This window comes from Sciurus vulgaris (assembly GCF_902686455.1).
Source record: "Sciurus vulgaris genome assembly, chromosome: 1".
NCBI lineage: Eukaryota > Metazoa > Chordata > Mammalia > Rodentia > Sciuridae > Sciurus > Sciurus vulgaris.
Genome location: NC_136461.1, coordinates 26,728,190 through 26,748,255, shown reverse-complemented (window position 1 = coordinate 26,748,255; position 20,066 = coordinate 26,728,190).

Here is a 20,066-nt window from a genome sequence, read left to right as displayed (position 1 = left end):
TTGTTTTTATAATAAAAAATGATGAAAATAAAAATCAAAAGAAAGAATAACCATTTTATGACATGGAGAAAGTATGTGAAAGTCAAGTCCAGCATCCATTTTCCTATTGTCTTTGGCTGCTACCATAGCAGAGATGAGTAGCTGCAACAGACACTCTGCAGTCTTCAAAGCCTAAATTATTTGCTATTTTCCCCTTACGAAACAGTTGACTAACTCTTGGTATAAAATCTGAAGGTCCTGAGGAAATTACCCACAAGCCATGAAGTTAGCTGGGTCAAGAATTGGGAAAGAACATTCCAGACAGAAGGAGCAATACATGGAAAAGCCCTGTGGTGTGAAGGAACTTGCCACATCCTACATATTGTTAGGCCCTCTATCAGCCCTGGAGAGTAATAGGAAATAGAGCACAATGAGGCTGCTGGAGCCATGAGTCAGATCCTACCAGGTTTGATAGTTCAGTTTGAGGATATTGGGTTTTATTCTGAGAACAATGGGAAGCTATTGAAGGTTTATGAGCAGGGGAGGGCTGTGATTCAGATTTCCCTTTCTAAAGCATTACTCTAGCTGGGCACCAAGGTACATATTTGTAATTCCAGCAACATGGAGGCTGAGGCAGGAGGATCACAAGTTGGAGGTCACTTTTCTAAGCACTTTAGAAAAGTGTTGGCTCTGGTAAGCTCTCTTCCCTGGTCTCCCTGCCTCCTGCCTCTCTCCATCCAGGCCGTCCTCTGGAAGGTAAACAGCACTTGTTTCTCACATACAGTTCTGGTCAAGTCCTTCCCTGGCTCTCAGGATCAGACAAATCCTCAAAGTGGTCAAAAGGCCCCGAATGGTCTAACCTCTGACTCTCTCCAGCTTCACCTTCACCTTCAAAGGCTATCCATTGCCTTAGAATGGAAGATAACCTCAAGACTCTCCACCAACCAGACTCCTTGTCCTTAACCAGTTTTGGTTGCTTCGAACATAGTACTGCAGTCATGTCCTCATCTTCACCACACTCTAGCCTCCTGCCTCTTGCTGCCTACTCATGCTTTTCCTCCCAAGCAGTCTCACCTGTCAAAAGTCAGTTTAGAACCTTCCTCCCTTAACACCAACTCGACATTTGTCCAATTCTGCCTTACATTCTTGGGATTTCTACACATCTCATCTTTCCATGAACCCAGGAGCAAATAGAATAGCCATCTGTCGTTCGGCCTGGTCAGCATCCTCTTGAGAGCACTCTGGTAATCCTCTGAGAACCTAATCCTCCCCAACTCTGGCTCCATGGTGAGCAGGTAACGGGCTGATCAGTACATTTCATTCCCTTGGCCACTGTGATTGGCAGGTGGCTCAAACCAAGATAGCAAGGCAATGAGTGTTAGCCTGAGATCTTGACTGGAACACCCAGAAAGGGAACCTCCTGTTCTTCTGGGATTGCTAAACTGGAAGAGCATTGGCCTAGGCTTCTTAACCATCTTCTTTGCAGCTAGAACCTTCCTTGGAGTGAAGCCAACACAGTTTGAAAGCAGAGCCATGAGCTGAGAAAGACATATTATCTGTTGTATCTGTTGAGCCCTTGGATATAGCCGTGCCTGAAGTGAGCAGCACTTCTGATCTTTTCCATGCCATGAGCAACAAATGAGTTGAGTTTCTGTCACTTCTAAGTTGGAGTTATAACTGAGAGAAATTGTTAGAGCTATGTATTGTGTGCAAGAGGCTCTCAGGGCTGGGGCCACACACCGTTAGTTCCATCTACTTGAGAGGGTGAGGCAGGAGGATCACAAATTCTAGGCCAACCTGAGCGGTTTAGTGAGATCCACCCTGTCTCAAAATAAAATACGAAAAGGATTGGTGGTGTAGCTCAGTAGTAGAAAGTCTCTGGATTCAATGCCCAGTACCCCCCCACACACACACACAGCAAATGTATGTATCCAACTTCTGTAGATTCTGGTTTAGTTAGTATGGGTTAGGGCCCCCAATAAAAGTAATTTTTTTTTTTTTTTCTGGTGCTGGGGTTTGAAGCTCTCTACCAACTGAGCTGTATCCCCAGCCCCCATAATTATCTTTTATGGTACTGGAGATTGAACCTTGAACCCATGGTCACTCTACCACAGAGCTACATCACTGGCTGCCCCCACTTTTTTTTTTTTTTCTTTTTTTTTGCACCAGGGATTTAACCCCAGTGCACTTAACAACTGAGCCACATCCCCAACCTTTTGCCTCAAACTTAGATCCTCCTGCCTCAGCCCCTCCCGACTAGCTGAGATTATAGGCATGTCCCACATACCCAGCATCCCCAGCCCTTTTTATTTTATTTACTTTTTATTTTTTAGTTATGGATGGACACGATACCTTTTTTTATTTTTATATGATGCTGAGGATCAAACCCAGTGCCTCACACATGCTAAGCAAGTGCTGTACCAATGAGCCACAACCCAGCCCCTTTTTTTACTTTAAGACAGGGTCTTGCTAAGTTGCTGAGGCTGACCTCAAAATTGTGATTCTCCTGCCTCAGCCTCCTAAGTAAGTTGGGATTACAGGTACATGCCACTGAGCCCAGATTCTTTTTATTTGTATTTCATTTGCTGTGCTAGGGATTGGACTCAGGCACTGCTGCATGCTAGGCAGGCACTTTACCACTGAACGCTACACACTAGCCAAATAGTTGGTATTTAGGATAGTGTTGTTGGGGTTTTTTTTGGTGCACTGGGGATTGAACCCGCAGGGCTTTACCTCTGTAGCACGTAGCACATGCCCAACCTTTTTTTTTTTTTTTTTTTTTCTTCTTGAGGCAAGGTCTCCTTAAATTGAGCAGGCTGGCCTTGAACTTGCAATCCTGCTGTCTCAGCCTCCCAAGCCGCTGGGATTACAGGTGTGTACTATCACACCCAGCACCATTGATGTTTTTTAAACACTCTTAATTCATCAGGGATCATACAAACACTAACCTATGGACCATACTTTGAGTGACACAACTCTAGCATATACTTCCAGTCCCCATGCCTGCTCACTTCTGTCTTCATCCTTATCCCTACTAAGGAAAGCAGGATGTGGCACTAACAACCTATTAACACTCTCTCCCACCCTGACTCGGAACAAGTTCCCCTGGCAATTGGGACATCCCCCTTAGAGGTGGCCGTGAATGGAACATCACTGACACCTCCTGGACTCTAACTTGATAGTTCTGGGTTCGTGCAAAGCCAGTTATTCCCAAGGAACATAAATGTCAGTTTCAGAGCTTTGCTCCCTGACTTGGATTCTAGAAGCTGCCTCTCCTGCCCACCAACCTTTCATCAGAAGCAGGATGAAAGGTAAGCATATAGTTTGAGCATGTCCTCCAAAGGTTCATGGGCTGGAAGCGTGGTCTTCAGTGTGGTGGTGTTGAGGTGGTACAGCCTTAAGGGAATAGGCCTTAAGGAGTGGGAGCTAGGGATGTGGTTCAGTGGTAGAGTGCGTGAGGCCCCCGGGTCAATCCCCAGTAAAAAAAAATAAAAAGGTGGAGGGACTAGTGGAAGTTGATTATATCATTAGCAGTGCCACTCTCAGAGGGGTTAATGGAGTTCTTGAGGAACCCTAGTTAGTTCCTGTGAGAATAGGTTGTATGAAAAGAACAAGCTTGGCCCCTGAATCCTCTTTGCTTCCTGCTTTTCCCTCTCACACTCACTCCCACCATGATGCCATGTTAGCCCTCACCTTCAGAAGACCAAACTTTCAGCCTGCAAAACTGTGAACTAAAATAAACCTCTTTTCTTTGTGCAATCTTGACTCAGGTGATTTGTTATAGCACCTAAAAACAGACTAATACAACCTTATGACTGGCTTCATTGAAACAGATTAAAAAAAAAATCTTTGGTGTAATTCAGTATTTCTCAACTGGGAGAAATTGTGTCCCTGAGGATATCTGGCCATGTCTGGAGATATTTCTGCTTGTCACTGTAAGGGAAATTCCACGGAACCACGCCGGACACGGGAAATCACATAAGGGAGTTTATTAAGCAAACAGAGTGTCTCCCTGCAGGGTAAGAGAGAAAATGAGAGGAAATGAGAAAGGAAAGAGAAAGGGCGCGCACTAGAGAGAATGGAAAGCCAGGAGGATAGAGAAAAGTGAGGAGGACAGACAGAAGGAAGGGAAAAGATGGCCGGGAAGCTATAGTAAACAGTTGAATTCCGCCGGGCTAACAGGGTACCAATATCAGAGAAGGATACTTGCAAGTTGACTGATGAACCAATAGCGAGCTAGGATGTTCACAGATTGGCAAGTGGTTGGGAGGCAGGGAAAATGGCTGCACCGGAAAGGTCAGGCAGAGCAGCTTTATATATTACAGTCACAACCAACCCCCCTATACTATTGACATCTAGTGAGTAGAAACCAGGGACGTTGCTAAACATCTTATAATGCATAGGACAGTCCCTCACAGAAAAGGATAATCCTGCCCAGAATATCAATAGTACCAAGACTGAGAAACTCTTTCATCTTTCTCAAAGAGAAGTTTAACAACACTAAACTTTAAAATATTCTTATGGCACATTAACTAACACAGGTGGTTGTTTCACAGTTCATCAGTAAATTCCTACTTTCTCTCCTCCCCCAACTTCTTTATGGGAAAGTGGTAGAGGCAGGAGTGGCGGCAGAAAGGCCGCAGATATAGATTGGAGTCAGGGGAGCATCAGAGATGTGGTCACGTAGCACAAAGAACACAGGTTTTGGTGTCAGATCTGAGTTCCTATCCCAGCCTTGACTACTTCCTTAGCTATGTGCTTTCAGGCAGGCAATTTTTCCTCTCTGAGCCTCCATTTTCTCCTGAGTGAACTAGGACCACAACAGCTCCAGCTCCAGGTATTCAGTTACTCATATGACTTCATCCTGAGGCTGTAGGGAGTCACAGGGGAAAGTTAGGTGGGCATGGGGGAGACAGAGTGGTCACTTGGGCAACTTGAAGAGGAGTATTTACTCTCACAGTGCCTATGTTTAATTTCCCTCCAGGTGGGCCAAGAAGTCTTTCTTTCTTTCTTTTTAAAAATATTTTTTAGTTGTCAATGGACCTTATTTTATATATTTATATGAGGCGCTGAGAATTAAACACAGTGCCTCGTACATGCTAGGCAACTGCTCTACCACTGAAACACAACCCCACCCCCAGGAAGTCTTTCTTGAAGTCTAGCCAGAATCTCTCCTTATGTAGCCTCACTCTTCTTTTGAGTAGTTCAGATCCTCAGCTAGTCTTTGCCACCACACTTGTCTGACTATGTAGCTGAGAAACAGATCAAGGTGTAATTTGCATTTTGGTCTCCTTGCTGTGGGCCTGTTTCCTGGGGGGGGGGGGGGGGGGGGGAGAGGGGCGGGGACTGAAGCTGTTAAAGGCTTTGGGGTTGCCAGGCCAAAAGCAGAGGTTGCCAGGTACCAAGAGACTTCACCTAGCCAGGGCTTTTGTGTACTAAGGCCTTGCTCCAGGAGAGCTGGGTTACTCCAGAGCTCCGGGCTCCCAGATCAGGAGGGGCAGAAGTGAGGCCTTACAAATTCTTCAAAGGCTAACTAAGCCTGCACAGGTCTAGCTGTCTGCTGTCGTTTTTGCTCTCCTTGAATAATAGGGAACCTTGCATGGCTCCTTTTCAGATCTCCCAGGACCTCCGATAGGCCTGCAGCATTACTGTTTGTGGCAGGGGCTGGGCCTGTGAGTACTAAGAATGGTTACCTTGGAAGTCACAGCAAAAGACTGGCCATCCCAAGCAGATACAGGAGAACAGAGTTGACTGAGGATCAGAGTCCTCCCCTAAATAGTCAAGGCTGGGTAAACTTCCAGAAATTATATGCAGTGTTTCAGAGGAGCAGGACATTATTTCAAAAATTATAAACTTAAGCCAGGCACAGTGGTGCATGCCTGTAATCCCATCAGCTTGGGAGGCTGAGGCAGGAGGATCATGAGTTCAAAGCCAGCCTCAGCAATAGCAAGGCACTAAGCAACTCATTGAGTCCCTGTCTCTAAATAAAATACAAAATAGGGCTGGGAATGTGACTCAGTGGTCGGGTGCTCTTGAGTTCAACCCCCAGTAACAATAAATAAATAAACAAACTTAAAATAAAAGTATTTTCAAAATTAATAACACTTGCCAGGCTCGGTGCCACACACCTGTAATCCCAGGACTTGGGAGGCTGAGACAGGAGGATTGATCGAAAGTTCAAAGTCAGCCTCAACAACTTAAAAAAAGTATTAAGACTCAAAGTGCTTTAACTCCTACTTATTTTACTACTACATTTACCATTTATTTTCTGTGCTCTTGAAGTTGTTCACATCTGGATGGTAGAAACACTGTTTTAGAATTCACTCCATGGGAAATTGGCAAATACTACAAATCACATCGCTTCTTAATGTACTCAGTCAAGTTGTCTGTAAATTTCTACCGAAGGTTTCCAAAATACAGCTGTAATTGAATTTCCCATCAGCCAGCCTGGCAGGGGTTTTGAAGCAAATAATCCAATTAGAGAAATAACTACATGGGACATTCTTACATCTGATATTTATAGAATAAAATGCGTACATACTACATACCGAGAGCTCATCTCTCCCTCCTCCCTCACAAAGCTCCCTCTTGTACATCCCCAAACACAGCTGTGATGCTTTCTGGGTAGAATAAGAACAGAAGCCCCCTGGAGTTAGGGACCCGTCCTCTGCTCTAGCCCTGGTCTCAGCAGTCCCTCAGACCCCTTCTCAGTCTTAGCAGCTCTCCCAGTTTCCCTGTCAGGGCAGAGGAAGTCGTGCTAGGTGGAGGGCTGATGGGAGTATTGGTCAGATACCAGGGGTTTCTTCTTGTTAACAATATGAATCCAGGCTGGGGATATAGCTCAGTTGGTAGAGTGCTTGCCTCGTAAGCATAAGGACCTGGGTTCAATCCCCGGCACCCCCCCCCCCCCAAATTGGGGGACAGGGAAGGTTCTCAACTAGTGGAAATTCCTTTGCAGGGAGCTTTTGGTGTCACAGTAGTAGAGGTGGAAGGGCATACTCTGTGCATCTGGTGGATAGAAGCCGAGGATGCTACCAAATATACTACAAGCACCGCCCAGCCCCTCCACATCCGGGAATTATTCTGCCTATGTCCATAGTGTGGAGCTGAGAAACCCTGGGCCAGGAACACAGTGGGGAGAAGCTCAGATAAGGCAAAGTGTTGGTACCCCTGTAGTTTCTGACCTCTTCCTCCCCAAGGACCCCCAGTTCTCCCCAGGGCCCTTTAATCTCTTGTCTCTTGCTCTGCTTCTCTGTCTCTTTGGGACTTTCTGTTTACCTCTCTGTTTATCTTGCAGTCTCTGTCTCTCACTCTGAGTCCTGCCATCTGCTCTGGCAGGATCCTCCTGTTCTGAGACATGAGACAAGTCTTTGGCCTGAATACTCCTCACCCGAACTAATCACTCCAGCTACCATAGCCCAGGAGCAGGTCCAGAGGCAGGCAGGGGGTGGCTGCAAAGACCTGGCAGGCCCCCACTTTCCCCACCCATCTTGTCTTGGCTACCTGGTCCTCCTGTTTGCCTTGGAGAGGGTTGGAGCTCCAGCCACTCTCTTTCTCTTGCCCCACGGCCTGAGACCAAGTCACGTCGCCCAAGTGGCCTTGCTTTTCTCAGTGACCCCTCCCTCCCTGCCCCCATCCTGGCTCCTTAAATTTCTCCTCTGTGCCAGTCCAACAGCTGTTACCAAACAACTGAGGGCTGGGCGGTTTCTCCCAGCCCAACTCTGGGTACTAAGCTCATGACTGCCACTTTGCTTAGTTCCCACTGCCCAGACACCAGAACCTCTGCCCCAGTCCTGGTTGGCAGGGTCTAGAGTGCAGTGCCCAGAGCCAGGGCCTGGTTTCAAGTGCTGCAACTCATCATTCAGCGTCCAGATTAATTACCAGTGCCTGTCCCCAGGGCCCAGTCCTCAGAGTTGCCAGCCCTGTCTCTCCCAACTACCTCACCTGGCAGCCCCAAGGGGCTCAGACAGCTGTGCCAGGTCAGTGTGGTCAGGGGGCAGGCACGATGCAAGGCCAGAGACCAGCCTGCAGAAAAGACGTGTGGCAATTTTTAAAAACAATCTGGAGGGCTGGGCATGGTGGCGCTCACCTATAATCCCAGCAGCTTGGGAGGCTGAAACAGGAGGATCTCAAGTTCAAAGCCAGTCTCAACAACTTAGTGAGGCCCTAAGCAACTCAGCGAGACCCTATCTCTAAATAAAATATAAAAATGGGCTGGGAATGTGACTCAGTGGTTGACTGCCCCTGGGTTCAATCTCTATTATCAAGAAAATAAAAATTAAAAAAATAAAATGATCTGGACCTTTTTTTTGGTGCTGGGGATCCATGCCAGTGCATATACTCTGCCATTGAACTACACTCCCAGCCCTTGGAGGAATTTTTAAAGTAAAAATTCATTCAAATGAGAATTTGAGGTTAAAAACTGGGAAACAGAATAGCAGTATAGACGGAAGGAGCTAGCTGCAGAGCCCAGGAGTGGGAGGGAAGGTAGATAAAAAGCAGATGTCTCAATTTGAATTTCAGGTAAGCAACAAATCATTTTTAAATAAAATTTTGCCCCAAACCATATTTGGGCCAGTAATCTCAGTGATTCAGAGGCTGAAGCAGGAGGATCACAAGTTCAAGACCAGTCTTAGTAACTTAGCAAGGCCCTGTCTCAAAATAAAAAATAAAAAGACTAGGGATGCAGCTCAGTGGTAAAGCATCCCTGGGTTCAATCCCCAGTACAAAATTTAAAAAAAAAAAAAAAAAAAAAAAACCATGCAAATAAAATATCTCTCATACCATATCTCTTGGCTGCCCAGTTCCTGTCCTCAGTTCTCAATGTTTCTTTCCAGATACATTTTATTTTTTTCAGTGCCAAGCATTTAACCTAGAGAACATTTTCTTGCTGTGGTGTTATAGCCAGTTTCCTGCCTCCCGTCTTGACCACCTGCCTCCACATCTTGGCTGCCTCACCTCCCAGCCTGAAGCCCTTCAGTAGTTTTCTGTGGGCTGAAGAGAGAACTAGCTTTGTAGCTTATCAGACACAAGATACTTTATGCAGGATTCCTGCCTCGTTTCGGGGACACATGGCAACATCCCTGTCTGCCTCACAACACTCTAACCAGCCTATTGTCTCCCTGACTCTCCCAATTTTCTGGCTTCTGTGGTCTTACTCACATGCCTCTCTGTCCATCATTTAAAGCACACAGACAGCACCTACAGCGAGCCAGGCCCTGGGCTGGGAAGGACACAATGCAGAGCAAGACTGAAACATTTCTGCTCTTATGACTCACCCTCTGGCAGAGGAGCACTTCATAGGCGAAGAGTTACACCAAAGTGTTTGTGGTTCCAGGGTAGATTCAGAACACGGGGGTCAAAAAGTGACAGTTAACTCAGTAGTCATCCGTCAACTGCAGGCGGGCAGGCAAGAGAGAGGGTCCCAGGTACAGGCACAACTTGTGCACAGGCCCTGATACTTGGAGAGGAATCTCCAGTCCAGGGTGAAGAGAACACAGAGAAAGGCAGAGTGTGAGAGTTGCAAGGTGAAGAGGCCTCAGGGAGCCACACTCCAGACCCAACCTGTAATTCTGAAAAAATCTGCAGGGAATTTCAGCAGCACGTGTCCTGGGCAGACTGTGGCTATGCTATAGCAATTGGATTGGAAGGTACCTTTCCACTTTTTCTGGAATGGCAGAAATGATGGCAGCCTGGATAAGGGTAAGGGCACTGGGGATAAAGACAGAGGCCAGCTGAGGCTGGGGTGAGGGCAACTTCCCCAGGGTTTGGCTTGGGGGGCTGGTGGCTTCTGGTGATGTTTTCTGAAGGGGAATCTGTATTTCAGATTCGAACTTGCTGAGTTGGGGATGCTTGTAAGACATCTGAGCCAAGACACCCAGCAGACCTTGGCAACCAGCTGTTAACCTCTGGAGAGTCATCTGGACTGGAGATTCTCATTGGGGAGCCATTGGCACAGAGATGACATTAAAAGTGTGGAGCCCTTATGGACCATTTCCAAGGCTGCTGACATTTTCCTAGGTTCCTTGCATACAGTAACTTACTGATGCCTCCCAGTGACACTGTGAGGTGTGTACCTTTGCTCTTGCCACTTCACATATGACAAGACAAAAAGTTCCATACTGCAACCAAGCTCATTAGTATCACCCAGTGCCAGGCCCAGGCCCTACCCAGCAGTGCAGCTCCAGGGTCCACACTTTTTTTTTTTTTTTAAATGATGCTGGGGCTTGAATCCAGGGCATTTCACATGCTAAGCAAGCTCTCTACCACTGAGCTACAACCCTGGTCCAGGCTCCCAAAGGCACTTAACCACTAAGCCACATTCCCAGCCCCTTTTTATATATCTATATATTTTTTATTTTGAAACAGGGTCTCATTAAATTGCTTAGGGCCTCACTAAGTTGCTGAGGCTGGCTTCAAACCCGTGATCCTCCTGCCTCAGCCTCCTGAGCCACTGGGATTATAGGCATGTGCCACCATGCCTGGTAGTTGTGATTCTTAAAAACAAATTGCCATGGGAAAATTCACTCGGAATGTATCAAAAATCAAAACATAGGAGCCACAACTATAAAAGTCTTAGAAGAAAACATGGGGAAATTTTGACATTGATTTTTTTGGATATGATGAAAAAAGAAAGTTAACAAAAAGGAAAAGAGTGATACAGTGGATTTCATCAGAATTAAACCTTTGTGCATGGAAGAATATCAATAAAGAGAACAGGTGACCTACAGAGTGTTAGGAAATTTTTTGGCTTTTGTTTTTGTCTTTTATGTCACTGAGGATTGAGCCCAGGGGTGGTCTACCACTGAGCTACATCCCCAGCCCTTTTTATTTTCATCTTATTTATTTATTTACTTATTTTTATTTGTTGCAATTAGTTGTACATGACAGTAGAATGCATTTATGCATTTTGACAAATCATACATAAATGGAGTATATTTTCTCATTTTTCTGATTGTACATATTGTAGGATCACATCAGTCATGCAGTCATATATGTGCAAGATGATGTCGGTTTCATTCTACTATCCTTTACTCCCTTCCCCCCTCCCCTCCCTTCACTCCCCTACCTAATCTAAAGTAACTATTCTTCCCTGCCTTATTGTGAATTAGCATCCATTTATCAGAGAAAACATTCCGCCTTTGGTTTTTTGGGATTCACTTATTTCACTTAGCATGATATTCTCCAACTCCATCCATTTACAGGTAAATGCCATAATTCCATTCTTCTTTAAAGCTGAGTAGTATTTCATTATATATATCACATGTTCTTCATCCATTCATCTGTTAAAGGTCACTTAGGTTGGTTCCATAATTTACCTATTGTGAGTTGAGTCATTGTAAACATTGATGTGGCTGCATCTCTATAATATGCAGGTTTTTAAGTCCTTTGGGTATAAACCGAGGAGTGGGATAGTTGAGTCAAGTGGTGGTTCCATTCCTAGTTTTCTGAGGAATCTCTATATAGCTTTCCATACAGTTGGGCTAATTTGCATTCCCAACAGCAATGTATGAGTGTGCCTTTTCCCCCACATCCTTGCCAACATTTACTGTTGCTTGTATTCTGATAATTGCCATTCTGAATGGAGTGAGATGAAATCTTAGAGTAGTTTTGATTTGTATTTCTCTATTTGCTAGAGATGTTGAACATTTTTTCACATATTTGTTGATTGATTGTATTTATTCTGTGAAGTGTCTGTTCAGTTCCTTATCCCATTTATTGGTTAGATTATCTGGTTTTTTTTATTTTTTTTATTATTTCTTTATATATCTGAGAGATTAATGCTTTATCTGAGGTGCATGTGGTAAAGATTTTCTCCCTATCAGTAGGCTTCTCTCTTGGTTCTTTTGCTGAGAAATAAATGAATTCAGCAAAGTAGCAGGATATAAAATTAACACCCATAAATCAAACGCATTCCTATACATCAGTGATGAATCCACTGAAAGAGAAATTAGGAAAACTACTCCATTCACAATAGCCTCAAAAAAAAAAAAAAAAAAAAACCTTGGGAATTAATCTAACAAAAGAGGTGAAAGACCTCTGTAATGAAAACTACAGAACACTAAAGAAAGAAATTGAAGAAGACCTTAGAAGATGGAAAGACCTCTCATTTTTTTGTTTTGAGACAGTCTCGCTAGGTTCTCCAGGCTGGCCTTGAACTTTCCATCCTCCTGTCTCAGTCTCCCAAGTTGCTGAGATTACAGTCCTACATCAATGTACCTGACAGATATTTTTAAAAAACTTTTTAAATCCTATATCCGAAAAAGACTAATATGCAGACTATTTAAAGAATTATTAAAATTCAACAACAAAAAATTCTGTAGTTGGGCGTGGTAGCACATATCTGTAAACCCAGCAGTTTGGGAGGCTGAGGCAGGAGGATAGCAAATTCAAGGTCAGCCTGAGCAACTTAGCAAGGCCCTATCTCAAAATAAAAAGTGAAAAGGGCTGAGGATGTAGCTCGGTGGTAGAGCACTTGCCTAGTATGCGCAAAGCTTTGGGTACAATACCCAGTTCTGCCAAAACCAATCAAACAAAAAACCCTCAACAACAAAAGAACAATACAATTCAAAAATAGACAAAAAACTTGAACAGACTCCAAAAAAAAGATATACAAATGGCCACAAGTACAAAAAAAAGATGCTCAACATCACTGAATGCAAATCATAACCACAATAATAAAAACACAACCAGATATGTCTTAATGCCCATTAAAATGGCTATAGGTATTTTAAAAAGGTGTTTTCAAAGATGTGGAGAAATTGGAAGCCTTGTGCATTGCTGGAGGGAATGTAAAATGGCACAGCTGCTATGGAAAACAGTACGGCAGTTCCTCAATAAATTAAAAATAGAATTACCATATGATCTGGTAATTCCACTTTTGGATGAATGCCCAAAAAATTGAAAATAAGGACTCAAAGAGACATTTGCACACCCGTGTTCATAGCGGCATTATTCACAGTAGCCCAAAATGGAAACAATCCAAATGTCCATCGATCAAGGAATGAATAAGCAAAATGTGGTATATACACATATACCTTTAAAAGGAAGGAAATCTTGACACACGCTACAACATAGATTAACCTGGAGAAAACTCCACCATGTGACATAAGCCAGGCACAAAAGGACAAATATTGTGAGATTCCACTTATATGATACACCAAATTAGTAGTCAAATATATAGATACATAAAATAGAATGATGGGTGCCAGGGGCTAGCAGGAGGAAGAAGGGAAGAGTTAGTGTTAGGGAACAGAATTTCAGTATGGAAAGGTGGAAAAATTCTGGAAAGTAGTAACAATGCACAACAGTTTGAACATACTTACTGCCAGTGAACACTTAAAATGATGACAATGGAAAGTTTAGGTTATGTTTATGGTTTTACTTTTCTTTTTTTCTTTTCTTTTTTTTTAATTTATGTGTTCTGGGGATCCAACCCAGGGCCCTAGCATGCTAGAGAAGCATTTTACCACTGCCCTACACTCCCAGCCAATTGTGTATATTTTACCACCAGAACAACAATTGGAAAAAAAATTAAAATTAAAGCTGGCTGTGGTGGCGCACATTTGTAATTCCAGTAATTCAGGAGGCAGAGGCAGGAGGATTGCAAGTTCAAAACCAGGCTCGGCAACTTAGTGAGACCCTGTCTCAAAATAAAAAGGACTAAGGATATGTTGTTCAGTGGTTTAAGACCCAGTATAAAAAAACAAAAACAAGAAAAACGCAACAGAAACTAGAGTCACTATTTAGAACCCAGAAGAATAAAATATTTCCTTCAGGGAGAAGTGTTTTTAAACTGATGTTTGGGATGCCAGTGTAAAGCAATTAATAAAAGCAAACTGAAGCTGGGCATGGTGGCCCATGCCTGTAATCCCAGTGGCTCAGGAGGCTGAGGCAGGAGGATCAGGGATCTCAGTTCAAAGCCAGTCTCAGCAAAAGTGAGGCACTAAGCAGCTCAGTGAGACCCTGTCTCCTAATACAATACGTAATAGGGCTGGGGATGTGGCTCAGTGGTCAAGGAGTTCAACCCCAGTACCCCTCCCCCCAAAAAAAAGCAAACTGACTTTTAGTTGCTTTTAGCTGAGTTCTTAAATTATACAGATGATATACTTTTATTGCATAGCTGGACAGAACTTGCCAATTCCCCTACCCATGGGAGGCCACTGCCAGCTCTACTGGAATCCAATTACACTTGAAAACTGTGGCCCGGAAGTGAGTGATGCAGACTGCTCTTTGGAGCTCTTCAAGTCCTCAACCCTAAGAACCTTCCCAGGTAGTACCTGCTACAGAAAACCTCTCCTGACACATCCTCTCTCCCTCGAATCTGGATCAAATATTTGTCTTTCATATTTGTAGAGCACACTGACCTCCCACATTCTATTACAATTATGTCTCCTTCCCCTTCTAGACAGAGCACCCTGAAGGCAAGGACCTGGTCCAATTGATTAATTAGTACTCAATGTTCTGGGCACATCAGAAACACAAAGTGCACGCGTGCGCGCGCGCGCGCACACACACACACACACACACACACACACACACACACACAGTTGTCCCAAATTGGAATGGTTTGGCCAAGTAGATGGGGGTACAAAAGAGGTGGTGTTGAGCTGCCCCAGGATGTGATGGCCCCTTAGGGTAGGAGGGGCCTTGTAAATAACAAGACTTTTATTCTTTTTTTCCCCCCTATGTGTTAGTTCAAGGAATGTCTCATCCCTATCACGAGCCCTAATTTGCCGGTGAGGCAATTAAAGTTCACAGAGGTCAGAGGAACCGTCTACAGGTCTAGGGTAAGTCATTGGTCAAACCAGAAGGACAGCAGGCATTTCCTGACCTCTAGGCCAGGACCCAGGTCGTAGCCCTGTGTCTGGTCCACAGCAGTCTCAGCAGCTCCCTCCTCTTCACGCTGACAATGCGCTCATTTAACCACTAGGTGGAGCCAGACGCCCGTTCAAAGGGAGGCTGGGCACAGTTAAAGGGTTGGAGTGAAAGTTCTTTGAGAGGGGCCCACCGGGTCTGGAGGGGCACGCGCCTCCGGAACTGGGGCGTCCTGGTACAGAAAGGGTGCGTGTGTGTTGGGGTGACTGGCAGAGAGCGGAGTTCAGGAACTCTGGCGACAGGGATGGAGGGAGGAGCCGCTCCAGGGTATTTCGTTCACTGCTTCCAGCACTGCCTTGTCTGGCCGTGTTGGGGAAAGGGCAGGGCTGGGGGAAGGGACGGCTCTCCAGAAGGGCGGCCGTGCCTCCACCTCCTCCTCAGACTCACTCAGGGCCTGGAGCAGACCGGACATTCCTAGTCTCCGGCAAGGAAACCAGGAAATCAGACCTGGAGACCAGCTTCCCTGCAGCCTGGACCCCTTCTTCCAAAGCCAGCCCTGCCCCAGGACTTCCCGGAAGAGCCCTGCTGTGCCAGGGAGCCGCGCTCCAAGCTCCTGAAGGCGCCTAGAACTTCCCCTGCGTTCTTGGTTCCTATTCCCCACTCGCTCCCAGGCTACAGGATCAGACCTGTGTACCCAGACCTGTACAAAAAATTGTTCTTCTGGGGGTGCCAGGTCAAAGCCAGGGTCTGTCTTCTTAAACTAACTCTCTTCCAAAGTCCCCTGTCACAGTGAAAGAAAACAGTATCTATCTGGCTCTTTGACCTGGAAAGCTTGGAATCATCTGGACCTCTCTTCCTTTCTTTTTTCCCACCTTTTCACCTCCTCTGTCCATCTCTTGGTTTTCACCCTCACTGGGCCAAGTGTCCATCATCTCTCACCAGAATTGCTGTTACTATCTAGTTCTTCCCTGTCACTCTTCCGTCCCTCTTCCTCCAGTACCTTCTCCAGGTGATAATCCCGATAATTTTTTCCAGTTGTTAATATGATCATGTCATCCACCTGCTAAAAACTTTCAGTAGCTCTTATATTAAGAGACCAAGCTCTTAGATGACCCACAGGGCCTTCCCACATCCCTGATGCCATGCCAGCCTCTCACTCTCTAGGTTCAGCTACGCTTACTATGCTTATTAGGGGGCCTTTGCACATGCCTGTTTCTGTTGCCTGGAATCCCATCCCTCTTCCCCAAGTCCTATTCTTCAAATAGAAGCTCTCCCATCGCCTTTTCAGGGACAGTCTGGTTCACCTCCTGACTAGGTCAGACCCTTACTATTTGCTTTCCTAACACCACATACTTTTTCAGTATTCACGGTTTGTCATAGTTGTAATTGTTTCTGTTTAATTTTTTTTTGGGGGGGTGCTAGGTAAGTACTCTATACACCACCAGCCCAGCCCTAGTCCTTTTTTTTTTGAGACAGGGTCTCACTAAAGTGCTGAGGGTCTCACTAAGTTCCTGAAGCTGGCCTCCAATTTATGATTCTCCTGCCTCAGCCTCCTGAGTTGCTGGGATTATGGGCACGCCCCACCACTCCCAGATCTGTACATTTTTTAAAACATTATTACTAGAGTTCCATGAGGGTAAAGACCTTCTCAAGTTTTGCTCACTTAGAAAATTTTCAGCTCAGGCACAGAGCACACTTCTGGCACCTGGCCACCTAGCAGGGCCTTCCCAGGAGGATGATGCACCTCTGTGGTCTCTTTAGATATCTCCCGGAGGAACTGGGCACCCAGACCTCCTCTTCTGGCATCAAGATGCCTAAGAGAGCTAGTGCGACAAACAAGGGTAAAAGCCAAAGCAAGGAACCAGAGAGAACACTGCCTCCCTTAGGTCCCGTGGCAGTTGATCCAAAGGTTGTGTTACCATAGCCAAACTGGCTCCAAACAAAATGCCGTAACAGATTTGACAACTGAAGTTGTAAATGTAGCTATTGCAGCACCTCCATCAGAAGAGGCTAACGCCGAACTTTGTGGGTATCTTTCCAAGGTTTTAGAACTGAGGAAGAGTGATGTGGTTTTGGATAAGGGTGGTAAATCTCGTGAAAAGGGGCTGCAGATATAGCTCAGTTGGTAGAGTGCTTGCCTTGCAAGCACAAGGCCCTGGGTACAATCCCCAGCACAGCCAAAAAAAAAAAAAAAAGTGGTGAAGCTTTTGGCCTCTACAACTGCAGAAGAGATCTTGGAGAACATAAAAAAGGAAGACAAAAAAAAAAAAAAAAAAAAAAGCAAAAAATGAAGAGTACATCCTTGAGGGACTTTTTAAATTTTCTAACAAAGAAGAGGCTGCTAAAATAGGAAAAATATATTATTTAAATTCAACAAAAAAATATATGGGGGCAAGGATGTGGGGAAAAAGGTACACTCATACATTGCTGGTAGGGCTGCAAAGTGGTGCAACCACTGTGGAAAGCAATATGGAGATTCCTAAGAACCCTTGGAATGGACCCACCATTTGACCCAGCTATCCCACTCCTCAGTTTATTCCCCAAGGACTTAAAATGTTTATAGCAGCTTAACTCATAATATGGAACTAACCTTAGGTGCCCTTCAACACCTTAGGTGCCCTTCAACTAACCTTAGGTGCTTTTCAATGGATAAAGAAAATGTAGTACATATACACCATGGAATATTACTTAGCCTTAAAAAAGAATGAAATTATGGCATTTACCAGTAAATGGATGGAGCCGGAGAATATCATGCTAAGTGAAATAAGTCAATCCCCAATAAAGGTCGAATGTTTTCTCTGATATGCGGATGCTAATTCACAGTTAAGGGTGCAGGGGTTGTGGCTAGGGAAAAATAGAGGTACTTTGGATTAGGCAGAGGGGAGTGAAGGGAGAGGAGGGGGTTGGGGGTAGGTAGAATGAATCAGACATTACTACCCTATGTGCATATATGACTATACAACCGGTGTGATCTTAGATCATGTACAATCAGAAGAATGAGAAGTTATGCTAAAAAAAAAAAAAAAAAATTTCCAGGGCTGGGGACGTCACTTAATGGTAAAGCACTTGCCTAGTATGCAATCTCAGCATTGCAAAAATAAATAAATAAATAAATTAATTAATTAATTAATAATAAAATAAAATTCCAGAGCTGGAGATATAGCTCAGTTGGTAGAGTGCTTGCCTCACAAACACAAGGCCCTGGGTTCAATCCCCAGCACCGAGAAAAAAAAAAAAATTAAAATTAGAAAAATTTAAAAAATCTCTAGTACCTCTTGCACCTGGCATCGTGGGTACTGAACAAATGTTTCTTGAATGACTAAGTAAATCTGTTAACACACTTCTCTCCATCTCATCTCCAAGGTTAGGCCTCTATCATCTCCTATCTGGAACTCAGCAATCACTTCTTGCCTCCCAATTTACAATCAAGTCCCTACCAATGAGTTTCCCACTCAGAAGGCAGAGCTGACAGAACTGCCAATCTGATAGTGTTATCCTACCCCTTCAGTAGCCTTCAGTGGCCCTGGAAATAAAACCCAAGCTTCTGACTACAGCCTTACAAGGCCTGGCAGGGTCTGGCTCATCATGCCAAGCTCCACCTCAAGGGACCTTTTTATTTATTTATTTGCACTGCTGGGGATCACATGCTGGCTGCCACTGAGCTACATCCCCAGATCCTTAATGGATCTTTCTTAGTTCAACAAATATTGAGTAACCTGTTTTACCAGGCCCTAGGGACTCTGGTAAGCAAAAACAGACCCCTTCTGATCCGCTAATAGTCTTGTGGATATTCAAATAAGCCCCTTCCCACACAGCCTCCTTCCTTGCCTAGCTCTCTCTCCTCCTTTCTCTGCTTTCCTGACTTTGTCTGCTCAACATTTGCCCACTCATCAGGCCTCAACCCAAACCCCATTTCTTCAGGGATATCTTCTGCCCCTCCTAGCTTGGGTCTGACCCCTGCTCTATGCTCTTATTGCTCCCTATGTTCCACCTTCATAGTCTTCACTGCACTTAAAATGTAAGTGACATAATGTAGCACATTTTCTATTCTCACATTTGTTTGTGTGGTTCTTTGGTTAATATCCACCTTCCCCACTGGGAAGCACAGGAGCTCTGGACCTGGTTTGTGCTTACCATCAGATCCCTCTGGTGCTCCACAGGCAATTTATTGATTCAAGGAATGAATAAATGACTCCCCAAGAGTGTTCAGGGGCACTGCCTTTCAGGGAAATCTTGGCACCTCTGCCCTAGAACAAACAGGAGCTGGGGGCTGGGAGGGGTGTGCAAAGAGCTCCCACCAAGGATAGGGCCAGAGCCAGTGGTCCCTTCCTGCACTTTTCATCCCCCTTGGCCCTGGTCCACCTCTCCAGCTACCCTCCCCACTGTTTCTGTTGTCCCTACAACCATCCCCCCAGGGGCCCTCCCACATGGTGCCCCACCTGTGACTCCCTGCTTTTCACATGGCTGGCTTCCCCTCAAGTTTAAATGTTGCTTCTTTATGGGACACCCTGAGTAGTATCCCATTATTGCCCATCCTTTTATCCAGTTCATTTCCTTTGTGTCTCACAAAAGAAATGCATTTATGTATTTGCTTACTGTCCCTGTATAAGTTAGAAGCTTTGGGGCACAGGAAACAGAAAACCACCACACAGTGGCTTAAACAGAAAGGGGAGTCCAAGTCTAGACACGCCTTATTTAGGTTTGGTCAATTCGGGGATGTTCTCAAAGTCAGGGGTTCTCCTTATCTGGCTGCTCTGCCATCCTTGATGTTGACTTTGTCCTTAGATTAATTAGCAGGGTGGCTGTAGCAATTTCAAGCAGCCCAGTGGGACCTCATATCATACAAGCAGGTTTTTCTCTTCATAATGTGTATTAAATATTGCCCCGTGACAAAATTATCACAAAACTTCTCAGTTTAAAACATTTATTATCTCACAGTAGTTGAGAGTTAGAACTGGCTGGTTCTAGCTCAGGGTCTCTCATGAGGTGACAGCCAAACTATTGGCCAGGAATGATGTCATCTGAAGGCTGGCCCGGGGCTAGAAGATCTGCTTCCAAGCTTATTCACATGGTTGCTGGCAGAAGACTTCGGTATCTTGATATGTGGGCTTCTCTACAACACAGCTCAGGACTGCAGCTGCCTTCCCCAGGGTGAGTGACCCAAGACAGAGAGGACAACCAAGACAGGTCTTTCAGTGTCTTTCATAGCTTAGTCTCAGAGTGACACACCATTGCTTCTGCAGTATTCTACTGGTAACTTGGCCCCACCC